Raw genomic sequence first — 12297 nt, 5'->3', positions numbered from 1 at the left:
CGCCGGACCCGAGGGGGCGCAGGGTCAAAGAGATTGTCCGCCTCAGCAATCCGGAGCAGACAGGGCCGGTGGCCAGTCGCGGGCCTGTGGGTCTCTTCAAGGCGCTAGGACGACAAACACTGGGGGCCGAACCTCCCGGGGGCGCGACGCCGTCTACCGCACAGGTCATCTACCGCAGCCGAGCCTTCCCTGGCAGGCAACAACCGGCAGCCCCCTTGGGACCCAACGCCACCCCTGGCAAGACCGCGACGGCGGTCGCAACCCAACAAGAGGGTACATCCTGTGCAAGCCCGTGGAACCGCACTACGGCCGCTCCCCTCCGCTCCCTTTCCTTCCTGCCCGCCCTGTCAGCCACCACACTGCCTGGACGTCAGCGCCAGGGCCACCTTTGGCCAGCTGTGTGTGGCCCGGGTGAGCAGGTGACACACAGGAGCTGCCAGCTGCAGCGCTGCGGCCTAGGGCCGCTGCCCCCGCCGCCAAAACCACGGGCCCATCACACCTCCTCACCAAGCCAGAAGGCAACCACAGGCGCTGCGGCTTGCCCGGCCCAAACCGAGGCTCCGAACGGAACCCAGGGAAGACTCGGCTGTTCGGCCTCCAGACACGGACCGCCACCCCACCCGCCACGCCCCCCGGGGCAACGGCTCAGGCCAGAACCGGGCCAGCGCGTACTCAGCGCCAACCACGGGCCGGGCCCATGCCAACGCCACACTCTCCGACTCTAAAGACGCCCATGCGACCCGGGCGCCGCGCCAGCAGAGGCCGGCCATTCAAGCAAGTCCCTCCGAGTCGCAAACGTCCAGCTCATGCGGTCACGCTCCCGGTGCAAACACGGCAGACGCCCACACGCTGAGGCCCTGGGCGGGCTCTGCGCGAGTGTCATCAACCAGAAGCTGTCCCTCACTCCTCTCACCCCCGGAGAAGACCAGGTGCTGGACCTCAGGCTCGGCGAGAACGACGGTAGTGAGTTCTCACTCATTTTGTTCAGATTTCCAAGGAATGCATTTGAGGGAGTCATCATCGATCCGAGCACCTTCGGGGCAGCTGGCGGGGCTCGGCGGGTGAGCCCATCACCTCAGGGTCGGCCAGCGGCCCGGAGAATCCCGAGCCAAGCCCCTGAGCAAGGGCAACTGTCGACCCACCCTCAGAGCGCCAGCTCCGCACGCCCCCGGGGACCCGCGGGCTAGAAGCCTCTCAGCGCGGTCTGGGACTCCCAGGGCCAACGGCACGAACTGGGTGCAGGGGGCTCCTTACCAGCCTCAGCGAGCCACGGGCACGGGGCGCACCCGAAGCCACGCTTCTTGCGGGATTCCCTCGCGTCTCCGCTCCACAAACGACAGGAAGGTCTTCTCTTCTTGGGCGACGGCAAGCTTTGCTCGGAGATCCCACCTGGGAAGTGCAGAGCAATCGCACGCGCACGCCTCAGCGACCCAGCCAGGCTCTCAGGTAACCAGAGCCAGGCCAAGGGTTCCACCCCGACTCCCCGCCCCGGGGCAAGCCTTGCATCTTCTTGGCCTCTACCTCTTCCCCTCAGGTGTGACAAGAAGGCGTGTGTGACAGCACAAGCGCAGGAAGGCGCGCAGGCGGGCGCGTGTGCGTGTCTTCGGGTGCGCGGGGCCCGAGCCCCTGAAGAAGCACGTCTTCCGCACACATCCCTGGCCTCAGGCCCTGCCGCGAGACCAAGAGCTCGCGCTGGCGGCTTTGACCTCGACTCGCCCGGCGGCTCACCTCTGCCCTTTCGGCCTGCTGAAATAGGCCGCAGGCTCCCTCTCTCACAGCCCCTGCCTCTGAACACCGGAACACGACACTCCAGCAGGTTCACCCTCCGCCCGACCGTGGGCGCCCGCTGTCCCCGCACGCCGTGCCACGCGAACCGCGCCCGACGGAAACGCGCCGACCACTGCTGGACCTGAACCACGTAAAGCGCCTACACCACTCGAAGGCTGGCGCCGCTGGGACACGGGCTAGAGGGCAGAAGCAGCAGCCCCTCCTGATCTCCAGTGGCCACGCCACCGGGGGACCGGGGGCCAGGCGCCTCTTCCTGCTGACTGAGGCTACACCCACGCCCTCAGCGGTGCCAGCGGCAGGGGAAGTGCCAGGAAGAGGTGGTCTGTGGCCACCACGACCCACGCTAAGACCCGACTGAACCTGGAGCCCACTCCCGTCCAGGGACCTGGCGTTACCACAGCGGGCCCGCTTTCTGGACCCCGGCCTTCCAGGACTCCTTCCCACCCACGCGCTGCCTGGCCCACCTCAGGCCTGCGAGGCAAGTCCCCCAAGCAGGACCTCAAACCCTACACACACGTGGCGGCCAGGGAGCCCCGGGGAGGACGGCCACGAGGGAATCTCGACTGTGCGTACGGGACTCGACCCGTCACGTTCAACGTCTGGACCCTCCCTCGGCACCTGTAACACCACAAACGACCTCACACGGCCCCAAGGATGGCTCTGTCCACGAAGGCAAGAGGAGGCACGGAACGAGCACACACACACCCCGCCCCCGCCACCCATGGAGAGGCGGACGTTTTCCAAGGCGGACGTCTGTGCGCGGCAGGGCAGCTCGGGTCACGGCACCCGCCGTCTCCGCCAGGCCCACAGGCTTCCACGAAGAAACCTAAAGCCCTGCGACGAGGCATGAGGCGAACCGCGCCAGGAAAATCGGACCGTGCTGGAGGAACGCTTTCTCCTCGGAGACCCCGCGCCTGAGACGGCGGAGGATCCAAGGCCACGGTCGCCCAAGCAATCGATGAGCAGCGGCGGCCGGCCGGCCGGCAGTCACGTGCCGGGCCCCTCTTCAAGGAACCGTGGAGAGAACCGCAGAGCGCCACCGCTCTGGAACAAGGCCCGCCATCTGCCACAAAGGTCACCGACCACAGTGCACACCCCCGGGCCTTCAAGCCTCCAGCCTTCCCCGGCACGCACCAATCGCCAGCCCCGTCAGAGCCAGGGCACGTTCCCGACAAGCCGCTGCCAGCGCTCGGAACACAACGAGGCAGCACGTCCCACGGAAGCCCACGGCATCACACTGTGACCTGTCCTCTCCGTGCTCTTCTTCCCCCCCAGCTCCCCACGACCAGGCCATCAGCCACCACAGTGTCTTGACCTGAGTGCCAGGCCCACAGCCCGGTCCCCGTTTGGGCACCTTGGCGTGGACTGGGCGAGCCGGAGAACTAGAGGAGCCCCAAGCTGCAGCACCAAAGTCTCACCCCTCCGGCGGCGCCCCAAACCGCGAGGGGTGCTCCAACTGCCTCACCAAGCCAAAAGGCAAGAACAGCTGACGGCCGCCCGCCTGGCCCGGGGCTCTCATCAGAAACCACGCGACCTTCCACTGCTTACTGCTCAGCTCTGAGACGCAGACCCCCGGGGCCTTCGTCCCCAGCGGGAACCAGGCCCACACAGCCACAAGGCCCCGAGCTCACGGGGCCTGTGCCAGCGCCACACTCTCCGACTTCCCAACCTAGGATGCGAGCTGCCAGCCACGGCCCTCAGCCACAGGCCGTTCAACCAAGCACCGCCGACTGACGGACACCCCCCTCACGCGGTGAGAGGAAGGACCCCCAGATGCCACGGCTCCCAAATGCGGACGCCCGGCGTGGTGCCCGTGCCCGTCCCAGTGCGCTCAAGGGGAAGCGGTCCCTCACTCCTGCCATGCCTGGGGAAGACAACGTGCCGGACCTCAGTTTCGATGAGAACGACGGTAGTGAGTTCTCACTCATTTTGTTCAGATTTTCCAAGGAATGCATATGAGGGAGTCATCATCGATCCGAGCACGTTCTGCCAACCTGGACAAACTAACCAGGCAGGCTGGGGGGCTCCGCAGCGGGCGAGCCGATCGCCTCATGGGCGCCAGCGGCCTGGAGAATCCAGAGCCGAGCCCCGCCGGAGCAGGGGCAACAGTCAGTCCGCCCTCAGAGCACGACGCCGCGGGCCCCCGGGCACACGCGCCCAAGAAGCCTCTGAGGCAGGTCTAGCGAAGCCCTCAGGGCGAGAGGCCGAACTTGGGACAAAGCAATGCTGACCGTCCTGGGCCGTCCGAGGGCGTGGTGCGCATCCCGGGCCACACTTCCGCCGCGACTGCCTCGCACCTGCGCTCGTCACGGGACACGAAGGGTCTTCTTCTGTCGGTGGGCGGCAGCGAGCTTTGCACGGCACTTCCACCTGAGGAGTGTAGAGAAAGCACACGCATGCTTCAGAAACGTGCCCAGCTGGTCAGAAGACAGGATCCGTGCCACAGTTCCCCCCGCGGCACCCTTGCATCTGCTTGCCCTGTACCTCTATCCCTTCGGGATGACCGAAGGCGCGTGTGATATCCCGAGTGTAGGCAGATGCGCAGGCCTGTGCACCTGTGTGTGTGTGTGTGTGTGCGTGTGTGTGTGTGTGTGTGTGTTTGCGCGCGTGCGTGCCTGCGGGCTTCCGTGTGCGGTGGCCTCAGCACCCGGGAAAGCACGCCGTCCTCACAGATGCCTGACCTCGTGCCCTGCCACCCCACGCGGAAGCCCGGTGACTTCCCAAGGAAGGACGCCAACTCGCACCGCTAGAGGCTGCTGCAATCGGCCCCGGACTCCCTCTCTGAGCGCCACTCCTTCTGAGCAAAGGACACGGACCATCCACCTACACCCTCACGCTGACCGTGGATGTGAGGTCAACGTGGCCAGCGTGTCCCCGCGAGCTGGGCCGGGGGGAACGGCACTTGATGGTAATGCTACCTGGCTACCGCCAGGACAACAGGGCTGACACGAGAGCCGGCACCACTCGCCCACGGGCGGCGCAACAGAAGCAGCCCGTCTGAACCTCCAGGGGCCCGACGCCTTCAGGCCGCACTCCGGTCTGGGCTATCTAAGCCAAGACGCCCTGGGCGGGCCAGCAGGGAACCCCGCTGCAACGGCTGGTCACAGCCACCGAGACCCGGGGCAAGACCCGTCTCAGACCACAGCCAATTCCCACGCAGCGACGCGGCATTTCCACCGCCTGCGGGTTGCGGGGCGCTGGCCTTCGAGGAAACGTTCAACCCCGCGGCTCCCTGCTCCAAAGGGGAAGCCCCCTCACGCCTGCACAGCAAGGCCCCCAAGGTGTAGCCTCCAACACCTCGCGCGCCAGGCGGGCAGGGAGCCTCCCGGACGACAGCCGTCAAGGCATTATGACTTTGCCCAAGTCGACCGCGTCGCACTCGACCTATGACCCCCTCCTTCGGCCCCAGAACACCACAGACGACCTCACAGAGCACAAACGCTGCCTCCTCCTGGAAGACAAGGCAAAGAATGAAACTAGGACACCGCTCCCACACAAGGAGACGTGCTCCTCCTCCACGCTGGACGTGCGTCCGGGGCAGGGCGCCCAGGATCGCAGCACCCTCGGGTGGCTGCCACGCCCGCAGGCTTCCGCACACCGCTCTTAACCACCCCTCGCGCACGCCCCCCCACCCCCCCCGACGCCCCACACCGCCCCCTGGCCCCGCTCCCCGGCACGCCCGGGACCACAGGAGCCCCCCGGGCCAGGAAGAGCGAACCTTCCTGCAGCAACGCCTTCACCTGGCAAGCGCCGGACCCGAGGGGGCGCAGGGTCAAAGAGATTGTCCGCCTCAGCAATCCGGAGCAGACGGGGCCGGTGGCCAGTCGCGGGCCTGTGGGTCTCTTCAAGGCGCTAGGACGACAAACACTGGGGGCCGAACCTCCCGGGGGCGCGACGCCGTCTACCGCACAGGTCATCTACCGCAGCCGAGCCTTCCCTGGCAGGCAACAACCGGCAGCCCCCTTGGGACCCAACGCCACCCCTGGCAAGACCGCGACGGCGGTCGCAACCCAACAAGAGGGTACATCCTGTGCAAGCCCGTGGAACCGCACTACGGCCGCTCCCCTCCGCTCCCTTTCCTTCCTGCCCGCCCTGTCAGCCACCACACTGCCTGGACGTCAGCGCCAGGGCCACCTTTGGCCAGCTGTGTGTGGCCCGGGTGAGCAGGTGACACACAGGAGCTGCCAGCTGCAGCGCTGCGGCCTAGGGCCGCTGCCCCCGCCGCCAAAACCACGGGCCCATCACACCTCCTCACCAAGCCAGAAGGCAACCACAGGCGCTGCGGCTTGCCCGGCCCAAACCGAGGCTCCGAACGGAACCCAGGGAAGACTCGGCTGTTCGGCCTCCAGACACGGACCGCCACCCCACCCGCCACGCCCCCCGGGGCAACGGCTCAGGCCAGAACCGGGCCAGCGCGTACTCAGCGCCAACCACGGGCCGGGCCCATGCCAACGCCACACTCTCCGACTCTAAAGACGCCCATGCGACCCGGGCGCCGCGCCAGCAGAGGCCGGCCATTCAAGCAAGTCCCTCCGAGTCGCAAACGTCCAGCTCATGCGGTCACGCTCCCGGTGCAAACACGGCAGACGCCCACACGCTGAGGCCCTGGGCGGGCTCTGCGCGAGTGTCATCAACCAGAAGCTGTCCCTCACTCCTCTCACCCCCGGAGAAGACCAGGTGCTGGACCTCAGTCTCGGCGAGAACGACGGTAGTGAGTTCTCACTCATTTTGTTCAGATTTCCAAGGAATGCATTTGAGGGAGTCATCATCGATCCGAGCACCTTCGGGGCAGCTGGCGGGGCTCGGCGGGTGAGCCCATCACCTCAGGGTCGGCCAGCGGCCCGGAGAATCCCGAGCCAAGCCCCTGAGCAAGGGCAACTGTCGACCCACCCTCAGAGCGCCAGCTCCGCACGCCCCCGGGGACCCGCGGGCTAGAAGCCTCTCAGCGCGGTCTGGGACTCCCAGGGCCAACGGCACGAACTGGGTGCAGGGGGCTCCTTACCAGCCTCAGCGAGCCACGGGCACGGGGCGCACCCGAAGCCACGCTTCTTGCGGGATTCCCTCGCGTCTCCGCTCCACAAACGACAGGAAGGTCTTCTCTTCTTGGGCGACGGCAAGCTTTGCTCGGAGATCCCACCTGGGAAGTGCAGAGCAATCGCACGCGCACGCCTCAGCGACCCAGCCAGGCTCTCAGGTAACCAGAGCCAGGCCAAGGGTTCCACCCCGACTCCCCGCCCCGGGGCAAGCCTTGCATCTTCTTGGCCTCTACCTCTTCCCCTCAGGTGTGACAAGAAGGCGTGTGTGACAGCACAAGCGCAGGAAGGCGCGCAGGCGGGCGCGTGTGCGTGTCTTCGGGTGCGCGGGGCCCGAGCCCCTGAAGAAGCACGTCTTCCGCACACATCCCTGGCCTCAGGCCCTGCCGCGAGACCAAGAGCTCGCGCTGGCGGCTTTGACCTCGACTCGCCCGGCGGCTCACCTCTGCCCTTTCGGCCTGCTGAAATAGGCCGCAGGCTCCCTCTCTCACAGCCCCTGCCTCTGAACACCGGAACACGACACTCCAGCAGGTTCACCCTCCGCCCGACCGTGGGCGCCCGCTGTCCCCGCACGCCGTGCCACGCGAACCGCGCCCGACGGAAACGCGCCGACCACTGCTGGACCTGAACCACGTAAAGCGCCTACACCACTCGAAGGCTGGCGCCGCTGGGACACGGGCTAGAGGGCAGAAGCAGCAGCCCCTCCTGATCTCCAGTGGCCACGCCACCGGGGGACCGGGGGCCAGGCGCCTCTTCCTGCTGACTGAGGCTACACCCACGCCCTCAGCGGTGCCAGCGGCAGGGGAAGTGCCAGGAAGAGGTGGTCTGTGGCCACCACGACCCACGCTAAGACCCGACTGAACCTGGAGCCCACTCCCGTCCAGGGACCTGGCGTTACCACAGCGGGCCCGCTTTCTGGACCCCGGCCTTCCAGGACTCCTTCCCACCCACGCGCTGCCTGGCCCACCTCAGGCCTGCGAGGCAAGTCCCCCAAGCAGGACCTCAAACCCTACACACACGTGGCGGCCAGGGAGCCCCGGGGAGGACGGCCACGAGGGAATCTCGACTGTGCGTACGGGACTCGACCCGTCACGTTCAACGTCTGGACCCTCCCTCGGCACCTGTAACACCACAAACGACCTCACACGGCCCCAAGGATGGCTCTGTCCACGAAGGCAAGAGGAGGCACGGAACGAGCACACACACACCCCGCCCCCGCCACCCATGGAGAGGCGGACGTTTTCCAAGGCGGACGTCTGTGCGCGGCAGGGCAGCTCGGGTCACGGCACCCGCCGTCTCCGCCAGGCCCACAGGCTTCCACGAAGAAACCTAAAGCCCTGCGACGAGGCATGAGGCGAACCGCGCCAGGAAAATCGGACCGTGCTGGAGGAACGCTTTCTCCTCGGAGACCCCGCGCCTGAGACGGCGGAGGATCCAAGGCCACGGTCGCCCAAGCAATCGATGAGCAGCGGCGGCCGGCCGGCCGGCAGTCACGTGCCGGGCCCCTCTTCAAGGAACCGTGGAGAGAACCGGAGAGCGCCACCGCTCTGGAACAAGGCCCGCCATCTGCCACAAAGGTCACCGACCACAGTGCACACCCCCGGGCCTTCAAGCCTCCAGCCTTCCCCGGCATGCACCAATCGCCAGCCCCGTCAGAGCCAGGGCACGTTCCCGACAAGCCGCTGCCAGCGCTCGGAACACAACGAGGCAGCACGTCCCACGGAAGCCCACGGCATCACACTGTGACCTGTCCTCTCCGTGCTCTTCTTCCCCCCCAGCTCCCCACGACCAGGCCATCAGCCACCACAGTGTCTTGACCTGAGTGCCAGGCCCACAGCCCGGTCCCCGTTTGGGCACCTTGGCGTGGACTGGGCGAGCCGGAGAACTAGAGGAGCCCCAAGCTGCAGCACCAAAGTCTCACCCCTCCGGCGGCGCCCCAAACCGCGAGGGGTGCTCCAACTGCCTCACCAAGCCAAAAGGCAAGAACAGCTGACGGCCGCCCGCCTGGCCCGGGGCTCTCATCAGAAACCACGCGACCTTCCACTGCTTACTGCTCAGCTCTGAGACGCAGACCCCCGGGGCCTTCGTCCCCAGCGGGAACCAGGCCCACGCAGCCACAAGGCCCCGAGCTCACGGGGCCTGTGCCAGCGCCACACTCTCCGACTTCCCAACCTAGGATGCGAGCTGCCAGCCACGGCCCTCAGCCACAGGCCGTTCAACCAAGCACCGCCGACTGACGGACACCCCCCTCACGCGGTGAGAGGAAGGACCCCCAGATGCCACGGCTCCCAAATGCGGACGCCCGGCGTGGTGCCCGTGCCCGTCCCAGTGCGCTCAAGGGGAAGCGGTCCCTCACTCCTGCCATGCCTGGGGAAGACAACGTGCCGGACCTCAGTTTCGATGAGAACGACGGTAGTGAGTTCTCACTCATTTTGTTCAGATTTTCCAAGGAATGCATATGAGGGAGTCATCATCGATCCGAGCACGTTCTGCCAACCTGGACAAACTAACCAGGCAGGCTGGGGGGCTCCGCAGCGGGCGAGCCGATCGCCTCATGGGCGCCAGCGGCCTGGAGAATCCAGAGCCGAGCCCCGCCGGAGCAGGGGCAACAGTCAGTCCGCCCTCAGAGCACGACGCCGCGGGCCCCCGGGCACACGCGCCCAAGAAGCCTCTGAGGCAGGTCTAGCGAAGCCCTCAGGGCGAGAGGCCGAACTTGGGACAAAGCAATGCTGACCGTCCTGGGCCGTCCGAGGGCGTGGTGCGCATCCCGGGCCACACTTCCGCCGCGACTGCCTCGCACCTGCGCTCGTCACGGGACACGAAGGGTCTTCTTCTGTCGGTGGGCGGCAGCGAGCTTTGCACGGCACTTCCACCTGAGGAGTGTAGAGAAAGCACACGCATGCTTCAGAAACGTGCCCAGCTGGTCAGAAGACAGGATCCGTGCCACAGTTCCCCCCGCGGCACCCTTGCATCTGCTTGCCCTGTACCTCTATCCCTTCGGGATGACCGAAGGCGCGTGTGATATCCCGAGTGTAGGCAGATGCGCAGGCCTGTGCACCTGTGTGTGTGTGTGTGTGTGCGTGTGTGTGTGTGTGTGTGTGTGTTTGCGCGCGTGCGTGCCTGCGGGCTTCCGTGTGCGGTGGCCTCAGCACCCGGGAAAGCACGCCGTCCTCACAGATGCCTGACCTCGTGCCCTGCCACCCCACGCGGAAGCCCGGTGACTTCCCAAGGAAGGACGCCAACTCGCACCGCTAGAGGCTGCTGCAATCGGCCCCGGACTCCCTCTCTGAGCGCCACTCCTTCTGAGCAAAGGACACGGACCATCCACCTACACCCTCACGCTGACCGTGGATGTGAGGTCAACGTGGCCAGCGTGTCCCCGCGAGCTGGGCCGGGGGGAACGGCACTTGATGGTAATGCTACCTGGCTACCGCCAGGACAACAGGGCTGACACGAGAGCCGGCACCACTCGCCCACGGGCGGCGCAACAGAAGCAGCCCGTCTGAACCTCCAGGGGCCCGACGCCTTCAGGCCGCACTCCGGTCTGGGCTATCTAAGCCAAGACGCCCTGGGCGGGCCAGCAGGGAACCCCGCTGCAACGGCTGGTCACAGCCACCGAGACCCGGGGCAAGACCCGTCTCAGACCACAGCCAATTCCCACGCAGCGACGCGGCATTTCCACCGCCTGCGGGTTGCGGGGCGCTGGCCTTCGAGGAAACGTTCAACCCCGCGGCTCCCTGCTCCAAAGGGGAAGCCCCCTCACGCCTGCACAGCAAGGCCCCCAAGGTGTAGCCTCCAACACCTCGCGCGCCAGGCGGGCAGGGAGCCTCCCGGACGACAGCCGTCAAGGCATTATGACTTTGCCCAAGTCGACCGCGTCGCACTCGACCTATGACCCCCTCCTTCGGCCCCAGAACACCACAGACGACCTCACAGAGCACAAACGCTGCCTCCTCCTGGAAGACAAGGCAAAGAATGAAACTAGGACACCGCTCCCACACAAGGAGACGTGCTCCTCCTCCACGCTGGACGTGCGTCCGGGGCAGGGCGCCCAGGATCGCAGCACCCTCGGGTCGCTGCCACGCCCGCAGGCTTCCGCACACCGCTCTTAACCACCCCTCGCGCACGCCCCCCCACCCCCCCCGACGCCCCACACCGCCCCCTGGCCCCGCTCCCCGGCACGCCCGGGACCACAGGAGCCCCCCGGGCCAGGAAGAGCGAACCTTCCTGCAGCAACGCCTTCACCTGGCAAGCGCCGGACCCGAGGGGGCGCAGGGTCAAAGAGATTGTCCGCCTCAGCAATCCGGAGCAGACGGGGCCGGTGGCCAGTCGCGGGCCTGTGGGTCTCTTCAAGGCGCTAGGACGACAAACACTGGGGGCCGAACCTCCCGGGGGCGCGACGCCGTCTACCGCACAGGTCATCTACCGCAGCCGAGCCTTCCCTGGCAGGCAACAACCGGCAGCCCCCTTGGGACCCAACGCCACCCCTGGCAAGACCGCGACGGCGGTCGCAACCCAACAAGAGGGTACATCCTGTGCAAGCCCGTGGAACCGCACTACGGCCGCTCCCCTCCGCTCCCTTTCCTTCCTGCCCGCCCTGTCAGCCACCACACTGCCTGGACGTCAGCGCCAGGGCCACCTTTGGCCAGCTGTGTGTGGCCCGGGTGAGCAGGTGACACACAGGAGCTGCCAGCTGCAGCGCTGCGGCCTAGGGCCGCTGCCCCCGCCGCCAAAACCACGGGCCCATCACACCTCCTCACCAAGCCAGAAGGCAACCACAGGCGCTGCGGCTTGCCCGGCCCAAACCGAGGCTCCGAACGGAACCCAGGGAAGACTCGGCTGTTCGGCCTCCAGACACGGACCGCCACCCCACCCGCCACGCCCCCCGGGGCAACGGCTCAGGCCAGAACCGGGCCAGCGCGTACTCAGCGCCAACCACGGGCCGGGCCCATGCCAACGCCACACTCTCCGACTCTAAAGACGCCCATGCGACCCGGGCGCCGCGCCAGCAGAGGCCGGCCATTCAAGCAAGTCCCTCCGAGTCGCAAACGTCCAGCTCATGCGGTCACGCTCCCGGTGCAAACACGGCAGACGCCCACACGCTGAGGCCCTGGGCGGGCTCTGCGCGAGTGTCATCAACCAGAAGCTGTCCCTCACTCCTCTCACCCCCGGAGAAGACCAGGTGCTGGACCTCAGTCTCGGCGAGAACGACGGTAGTGAGTTCTCACTCATTTTGTTCAGATTTCCAAGGAATGCATTTGAGGGAGTCATCATCGATCCGAGCACCTTCGGGGCAGCTGGCGGGGCTCGGCGGGTGAGCCCATCACCTCAGGGTCGGCCAGCGGCCCGGAGAATCCCGAGCCAAGCCCCTGAGCAAGGGCAACTGTCGACCCACCCTCAGAGCGCCAGCTCCGCACGCCCCCGGGGACCCGCGGGCTAGAAGCCTCTCAGCGCGGTCTGGGACTCCCAGGGCCAA

At 67.0% G+C, this 12297-nt stretch overlaps 5 non-coding genes across 5 annotated transcripts; all 5 read right to left on the bottom strand.

Moving 5' to 3' along the window:
* Nucleotides 1-934: 934 nt before the first annotated feature.
* Nucleotides 935-1027, bottom strand: LOC138919428 (small nucleolar RNA SNORD116). The gene has a single exon (XR_011429589.1). It is a non-coding gene; the product is annotated as a small nucleolar RNA SNORD116 (small nucleolar RNA).
* A 2644-nt stretch (nt 1028-3671) lies between these two features.
* LOC138919370 (small nucleolar RNA SNORD116) lies at nt 3672-3765 on the bottom strand. The gene has a single exon (XR_011429531.1). It is a non-coding gene; the product is annotated as a small nucleolar RNA SNORD116 (small nucleolar RNA).
* A 2705-nt stretch (nt 3766-6470) lies between these two features.
* Nucleotides 6471-6563, bottom strand: LOC138919411 (small nucleolar RNA SNORD116). Its single transcript, XR_011429578.1, has one exon. It is a non-coding gene; the product is annotated as a small nucleolar RNA SNORD116 (small nucleolar RNA).
* Nucleotides 6564-9207: 2644 nt separating this feature from the next.
* Nucleotides 9208-9301, bottom strand: LOC111769701 (small nucleolar RNA SNORD116). Its single transcript, XR_002802495.1, has one exon. It is a non-coding gene; the product is annotated as a small nucleolar RNA SNORD116 (small nucleolar RNA).
* Nucleotides 9302-12008: 2707 nt separating this feature from the next.
* On the bottom strand, nt 12009-12101 carry LOC138919410 (small nucleolar RNA SNORD116). The gene has a single exon (XR_011429575.1). It is a non-coding gene; the product is annotated as a small nucleolar RNA SNORD116 (small nucleolar RNA).
* Nucleotides 12102-12297: the final 196 nt, after the last annotated feature.

The sequence above is a fragment of the Equus caballus genome, chromosome 1 (genome assembly GCF_041296265.1).
Source record: "Equus caballus isolate H_3958 breed thoroughbred chromosome 1, TB-T2T, whole genome shotgun sequence".
Taxonomy (NCBI): Eukaryota; Metazoa; Chordata; class Mammalia; order Perissodactyla; family Equidae; genus Equus; species Equus caballus.
The sequence above is the reverse complement of the archived record's forward strand: the minus strand, read 5'-3'. Positions and strand labels throughout refer to the sequence as shown.